Below are 8265 nucleotides of genomic sequence, written 5' to 3'. Positions count from 1 at the left end.
TTAAAATGGTGCATAAACGAATGTCCTAGCACGAAAACTGCCAAAGTTAATTGCAACCATATCGGAACCTCAGATTACTGCGTTTATTAAACATAGAACAATAATTCTACCGATCTATCAAATTGACCAATTTCTAAAAATACACATTATGCTACAAATGATATACCATATTAAAGTGCAATCATAATGCTTTAAAATGATTCATAAATGACTGTCATAGCGTGAAAACTGTCAATGTTATTTGCAGCCATATCGGAACCTCAAACTACCGCGTTTTGAAAGCTGTGAAAATAATTCTACCGATCTATCCAATTGGCCATTTTCTAAAAATATATTATGCAATAAATTATATACCAAAACAAATGGCAACTGTAATGCAATAAAAAGATATATAAACGACTGCAATAACATGAAAACTATAAATGATATTTGCAACCATATCGGAGCCTTAAATTACCGCATTTCTAAACCTGTACCAATAAATATACCGATCTATCCTATTTTTGTAAAAACTCATTATGCCACAAATTATACACCAAAACAAGTGCAACTGTAATGCTTTAAAATGATGCATAAACGATTGTCCTGGCATAAAAACTGTCAATGTTATTTGCAACCATATGGGAACCTCAAATCACAGCGTTTTTAAATATAGAACAACAATTCTACCGATCCATCAAATTGACCATTTTTTAGACGAACAAATTTATGCCACAAATGATATACCAATATAAAGTGCAATCATAATGCTCTAAAATGATGCATAAATGACTGTCATAGCATGAAAACTGTCAAAGTTATTCACAACCATATCGGAACCTCAAATTACCGCCTTTTTAAACCTTGGAAAATAATACTACCGATCTATCCAATTGGCCATTTTTATACCATACACCACTATAGTGAGGAGGGTATTATACGTTTGAAAATGGTTAAGATCGGTCTATTATTTCACCTAGCCCCCATACTACTGAACCCCCGAATAGGGCTTGTAAACCTTGTAATCAAACTACAGATCGCAATTTTGGAGATAATTTAATGAAATTTGGCACATGATCTTTTATTGTACCAGAGACGAAGCTTGTTGGAAATGGTTTACATCGGTCCATTATTTAACCTAGCCCCCATACAACTGAACCCGCCGATTGGGCTTTTAAGGTCATAATTGTGTTTAATACACTCGTGTCTGGACAAAAACCTGCCAAAACCAAGTTTTATACTAGCCTTGATGATTTAGAAACGATAAAGTTTAATAATTGCTTAATTTAAACTTAAATATATATTTTTTACAGACATCGAATATGTGAAATAACATATTTACTCACTCTTGGAATAAGCCGTGGCGTAGCGGGAGGGCTTAAGTACTTCTTAACTTTTAAATTATTTAATTAAAAACATAGAAGGAAGCTAATTATTCCCCGAAATACACTGTGGTGTAGGGTATTATATGGTCGGGCTTGATCGACTATAACATTCTTACTTGTCTAAAAATACATTATGCAATAAATTATATACCAAAACAAATGGCAATTTTAATGCTTTAAAATGGTGCATAAACGACTGTTCTAGCAAGAAAACTGCCAAAGTTAATTGCAGCCATATCGGAACCTCAGATTACTGCGTTTATTATACATAGAACAATAATTCTACCGATCTATCAAGTTGACCAATTTGTAAAAACACACATTATGCTACAAATTATATACCATATTAAAGTGCAATCATAATGCTTTAAAATGATGTCTAAATGACTATCATAGCGTGAAAACTGTCAATGTTATTTGCAGTCATATCGGAACCTCAAATTACCGCATTTTTAAAGCTGTGAAAATAGTTCTACCGATCTATCCAATTGGCCATTTTCTAAAAATATATTATGCAATAAATTATATACCAAAACAAATGGCAACTATAATGCAATAAAAAGATATATAAACGACTGCAATAACATGAAAACTATAAAAGATATTTGCAACCATATCGGAGCCTTAAATTACCGCATTTCTAAACCTGTACCAATAAATATACCGATCTATCCAATTTTTTAAAAAATTCATTATGCCACAAATTATACACCAAAACAAAGTGCAACTGTAATGCTTTAAAATGATGCATAAACGATTGTTCTGGCATGAAAACTGTCAAAGTTATTTGCAACCATATCGGAACCTCAAATCACAGCGTTTTTAAACATAGAACAACAATTCTACCGATCCTTCAAATTGACCATTTTTTAGACGAACGCATTATGCCACAAATAATACACCAAATTAAAGTGCAATCATAATGCTTTAAAATGATGCATAAATGACTGTCATAGCATGAAAACTGTCAAAGTTATTCACCACCATATCGAAACCTCAAATTACCTCCTTTTTAAACCTAGGAAAACAATTCTATCGATTTATCCAATTGGCCATTTTCTAAAAATACATTATGCAATAAATTATATGCCAAGACAAATGGAAATTTTAATGCTTTAAAATGGTGCATAAACGACTGTCCTAGCACGAATTTTCCAAAGTTAATTGCAACCATATCTTAACCTCAGATTACAGCGTTCATTAAACATAGAACAATAATTCTACCGATCTATCAAATTGACCAATTTGTAAAAACACACATTATGCTACAAATGATATACCATATTAAAGTGCAATCATAATGCTTTAAAATGATGCCTAAGTGACTGTCATAGCGTGAAAATTGTCAATGCTATTTGCAGCCATATCGGAACCTTAAAATACCGCGTTTTTAAAGCTGTGAAAATAGTTCTGCCGATCTATCCATTTAGATATTTTCTAAAAATATATTACGCAACAAATTATATACCAAAACAAATGGCAACTATAGTGCAATAAAAAGATATATAAACGAGTGCAACAGTAATGCTTTAAAATGTTTCCAGCCATATCGGAACCTCAAATCACAGCGTTTTTAAACATAGAACAACAATTCTACCGATCCTTCAAATTGACCATTTTTTAGACGAACATTATGCCACAAATAATATACCAAATTAAAGTGCAATCATAATGCTTTAAAATGATGCATAAATGACTATCATAGCATGAAAACTGTTAAAGTTATTCACAGCCATATCAGAACCTCAAATAACCGCCTTTTTAAACCTGGGAAAATAATTCTACCGATCTATCCAATTGGCCATTTTCTAAAAATATATTATGCAATAAATTATATACCAAAACAAATGGCAACTATAATGCAATAAAAAGATATATAAACGACTGCAATAACATGAAAACTATAAAAGATATTTGCAACCATATCGGAGCCTTAAATTACCGCATTTCTAAACAGGTACCAATAAATATACCGATCTATCCAATTTTTGTAAAAATTCATTATGCCACAAACTATACACCAAAACAAAGTGCAACTGTAATGCTTTAAAATGATGCATAAACGATTGTCCTCGCGTGAAAACTGTCAAAGTTCTTTGCAACCATACCGGAACCTAAAATCACAGCGTTTTTAAACACAGAACAACAATTCTACCGAACCTTCAAATTGACCATTTTTTAGACGAACACATTATGCTACAAATGATATACCAAATTAAAGTGCAATCATAATGCTTTAAAATAATGCATAAATGACTGTCAGTATGAAAACTGTCAAAGTTATTCACAAATATAACGGAACCTCAAATTACCGCCTTTTTAAACCTGGGAAAATAATTCTACCGATCTATCCAATTGGCCATTTTCTAAAACCACATTATGCAATAAATAATATACCAAATCAAATGGCAATTTTAACGCTTTAATGCCAAAGTTAATTGCAACCATATCGGAACCTCAAATTACCGCGTTTATTAAATATAAAACAATAATTCTACCGATCTATCAAATTGACCAATTTCTAAAAATACACATTATGCTACAAATGATATACCATATTAAAATGCAATCATAATGCTTTAAAATGATTCATAAATGACTGTCATAGCGTGAAAACTGTCAATGTTATTTGCGGCCATATCGGAACCTCAAACTACCGCGTTTTTAAAGCTGTGAAAATAATTCTACCTATCTATCCAATTGGCCATTTTCTAAAAATGGTGCATAAACGACTGTCCTAGCACGAAAACTGCCAAAGTTAATTGCAACCATATCGGAACCTAAGATTACTGCGTTTATTAAACATAGAACAATAATTCTATCGATCTATCAAATTGACAAATATCTAAAAATACACATTATGCTACAAATGATATACCATATTAAAGAGCAAACATAATGCTTTAAAATAATTCATAAATGACTGTCATAGCATGAAAACTGTCAAAGTTATTCACAACCATATCGGAACCTCAAATTACCGCCTTTTTAAACCTGGGAAAATAATTCTACCGAACTATCCAATTGGTCATTTTATAAAAATACATTATGCAGTAAATTATATACCAAAACCAATGGCAATTTTAATGCTTCAAAATGGTGCATAAACGACTGTCCTAGCACGAAAACTGCCAAAGTTAATTGCAACCACATCTTAATCTCAGATTACATCGTTTATTAAAAATAGAACAATAATTCTACCGATCTATCAAATTGACCAATTTGTAAAAACACACATTATGCTACAAATGATATACCATATTAAAGTGCAATCATAATGCTTTAAAATGATGCATTAACGATTGTCCTGGCATAAAAACTATCAATGTTATTTACAACAATATGGGAACCTCAAATCACAGAGTTTTTAAACATAGAACAACAATTCTACCGATCCTTCAAATTGACCATTTTTTAGACGAACACATTATGCCACAAATGATATACCAAATTAAAGTGCAATCATAATGCTTTAAAATGATGCATAAATGACTGTCATAGCATGAAAACTGACAAAGTTATTCACAACCATATCGGAACCTCAAATTACCGCCTTTTTAAACCTGAGAAAATAATTCTATCGATTTATACAATTGGCCATTTTCTTAAAAATATATTATGCAATAAATTATATACCAAAACAAATAACAATTTTAATGCTTTAAAATGGTACATATACGACTGTCCTAGCACGAAAACTGCCAAAGTTAATTGCAATCATATAGGAACCTCAGATTACTGCGTTTATTAAACATAGAACAATAATTCTACCGATCTATCAAATTGACCAATTTGTAAAAAAAACACACATTATGGTACAAATGATATACCTTATTAAAGTGCAATCATAATGCTTTAATATGATGCCTATATGACTGTCATAGCGTGAAAACTGTCAATGTTATTTGCAGCCATATCGGAACCTTAAAATACCGCGTTTTTAAAGCTGTGAAAATAATTCTACCGATCTATCCAATTAGCCATTTTCTAAAAATATATTATGCAATAAATTATATACCAAAAAAATGTTAACTATAATGCAATAAAAAGATATATAAACGACTGCAATAATATGAAAACTATAAAAGATATTTGCAAGCATATCGGAGCCTTAAATTACCGCATTTCTAAACCTGTACCAATAAATATACCGATCTATCCTATTTTTGTAAAAACTCATTATGCCACAAATTATACACACAAAATAAAGCTCAACTGTAATGCTTTAAAATGATGCATAAACGATTGTCCTGGCATTAAAACTATCAATGTTATTTACAACAACATGGGAACCTCAAATCACAGAGTTTTTAAACATAGAACAACAATTATACCGATCCTTCAAATTGACCATTTTTTAGACGAACACATTATGCCACAAGTGATATACCAAATTAAAGTGCAATCATAATGCTTTAAAATGATGCATAAATGACAGTCATAGCATGAAAACTGTCAAAGTTATTCACAACCATATCGGAACCTCAAATTACCGCCTTTTTAAACCTGGGAAAATAATTCTACCGATCTATCCAATTGGCCATTTTCTTAAAAATATATTATGCAATAAATATATACCAAAACAAATAAAAACACACATTATGCTACAAATGATATACCATATTAAAGTGCAATCATAATGCTTTAAAATGATGCATAAACGATTGTCCTGGCATGAAAACTGTCAAAGTTATTTTCAGCCATATCGGAACCTCAAATCACAGCGTTTTTAAACATAGAACAACAATTCTACCGATCCTTCAAATTGACAATTTTATAGACGAACACATTATGCCACAAATGATATACCAAATTAAAGTGCAATCATAACGCTTTAAAATGATGCATAAATGATAAATGTCATAGCATTAAAACTGTCAAAGTTATTCACAACCATATCGGAACCTCAAATTACCGCCTTTTTAAACCTATCGATTTATCCAATTGGCCATTTTCTAAAAATACATTATGCAATAAATTATATACCAAAAAATGATAAAATTAATGCAATAAAATGGTGCATAAACGACTGTCCTAGCACGAAAACTGCCAAAGTTAATTGCAACGATATCTTAACTTATGGGAACGTCAAATCACAGCGTTTTTAAACATAGAAAACTGTCAAAGTTATTTGCAACCATATCGGAACCTCAAATCACAGCGTTTTTAAACATAGAACAACAATTTTACCGATCCTTCAAATTGACCATTTTTTAAACGAACACATTATGCCACAAATGATATACCAATATAAAGTGCAATCATAAAGCATTAAAATGATGCATAAATGATTGTCATAGCAAGAAAACTGTCAAAGTTATTCACAACCATATCGGAACCTCAAGTTACCGCCTTTTTAAACCTGGGAAAATAATTCTATCGATTTATCCTATTGGCCATTTTCTAAAAATACATTATGCAATAAATTATATACCAAAACAAATGGCAATTTTAATGCTTTAAAATCGTGCATTAACGACTGTCCTAGCACGAAAACTGCCAAAGTTAATTGCAAACATATCTTAACCTCAGATTACAGCCGTTATTAAACACAGGACAATAATTCTACCGGTCTATCAAAGTGGCCAATTTGTAAAAACACACATTATGCTAAATTATCCATTTCCAAACCTGTACCAATAAATATACCGATCTATCCAATTTTTGTAAAAATTCGTTATGCCACAAATTGTACACCAAAACAAAGTGCAACAGTAATGCTTTAAAATGGAAATTAAAGTGCAATCATAATGCTTTAAAATGATGCATAAATGACTGTTATAGCATGAAAACTGTCAAAGTTATTCACAACCATATAGGAACCTCAAAGTACCGCCTTTTTAAACATGGGAAAATAATTCTACCGATCTATCCAATTGGCCATTTTCTAAAAATACATTATGCAATAAATTATAATCCAAAACAAATGACAATTTTATGCTTTAAAATGGTGAATAAACGACTGTCCTAGCACGAAAACTGCCAAAGTTACTTGCAGCCATATCGGAACCTCAGATTACTGCATTTGATACATAGAACAATAATTCTACCGATCTATCAAATTGACCAATTTCTAAAAATACACATTATGCTACAATTGATATACCATATTAAAGTGCAATCATAATACTTTAAAATGATTCATAAGTGACTGTCATAGCGTGAAAACTGTCAATGTTATTTGTAGCCATATCGGAACCTCAAACTACCTCGTTTTTAAAGCTGTGAAAATAATTCTACCGATCTATCCAATTAGCCATTTTCTAAAAATATATTATGCAATAAATTATATACCAAAACAAATGGCAACTATAATGCAATAAAAAGATATATAAGCGACTGCAATAACATGAAAACTATAAAAGATATTTGCAACCATATCGGAGCCTTAAATTATTGCATTTCTAAACCTGTAGCGATCTATCCTATTTTTGTAAAAACTCATTATGCCACAAATTATACACTAAAACAAAGTGCAACTGTAATGCTTTAAAATGATGCATAAACGATTGTCCTGGCATGAAAACTGTCAAAGTTATTTTCAGCCATATCGGAACCTCAAAGCACAGCGTTTTTAAACATAGAACAACAATTCTACCGATCCTTCAAATTGACCATTTCTTAAACGAACACATTATGCCACAAATAATATACCAAATTAAAGTGCAATCATAATGCTTTAAAATGATGCATAAATGACTGTCATAGCATGAAAACTGTCAAAGTTATTCACAACCATATCGAAACCTCAAATTACCTCCTTTTTAAACCTAGGAAAACAATTCTATCGATTTATCCAATTGGCCATTTTCTAAAAATACATTATGCAATAAATTATATACCAAGACAAATGGCAATTTTAATGCTTTAAAATGGTGCATAAACGACTGTCCTAGCACGA

This window comes from Lucilia cuprina, chromosome 5 (assembly GCF_022045245.1).
Source record: "Lucilia cuprina isolate Lc7/37 chromosome 5, ASM2204524v1, whole genome shotgun sequence".
In the NCBI taxonomy this organism is placed as follows: domain Eukaryota; kingdom Metazoa; phylum Arthropoda; class Insecta; order Diptera; family Calliphoridae; genus Lucilia; species Lucilia cuprina.
The sequence above is the reverse complement of the archived record's forward strand: the minus strand, read 5'-3'. Positions refer to the sequence as shown.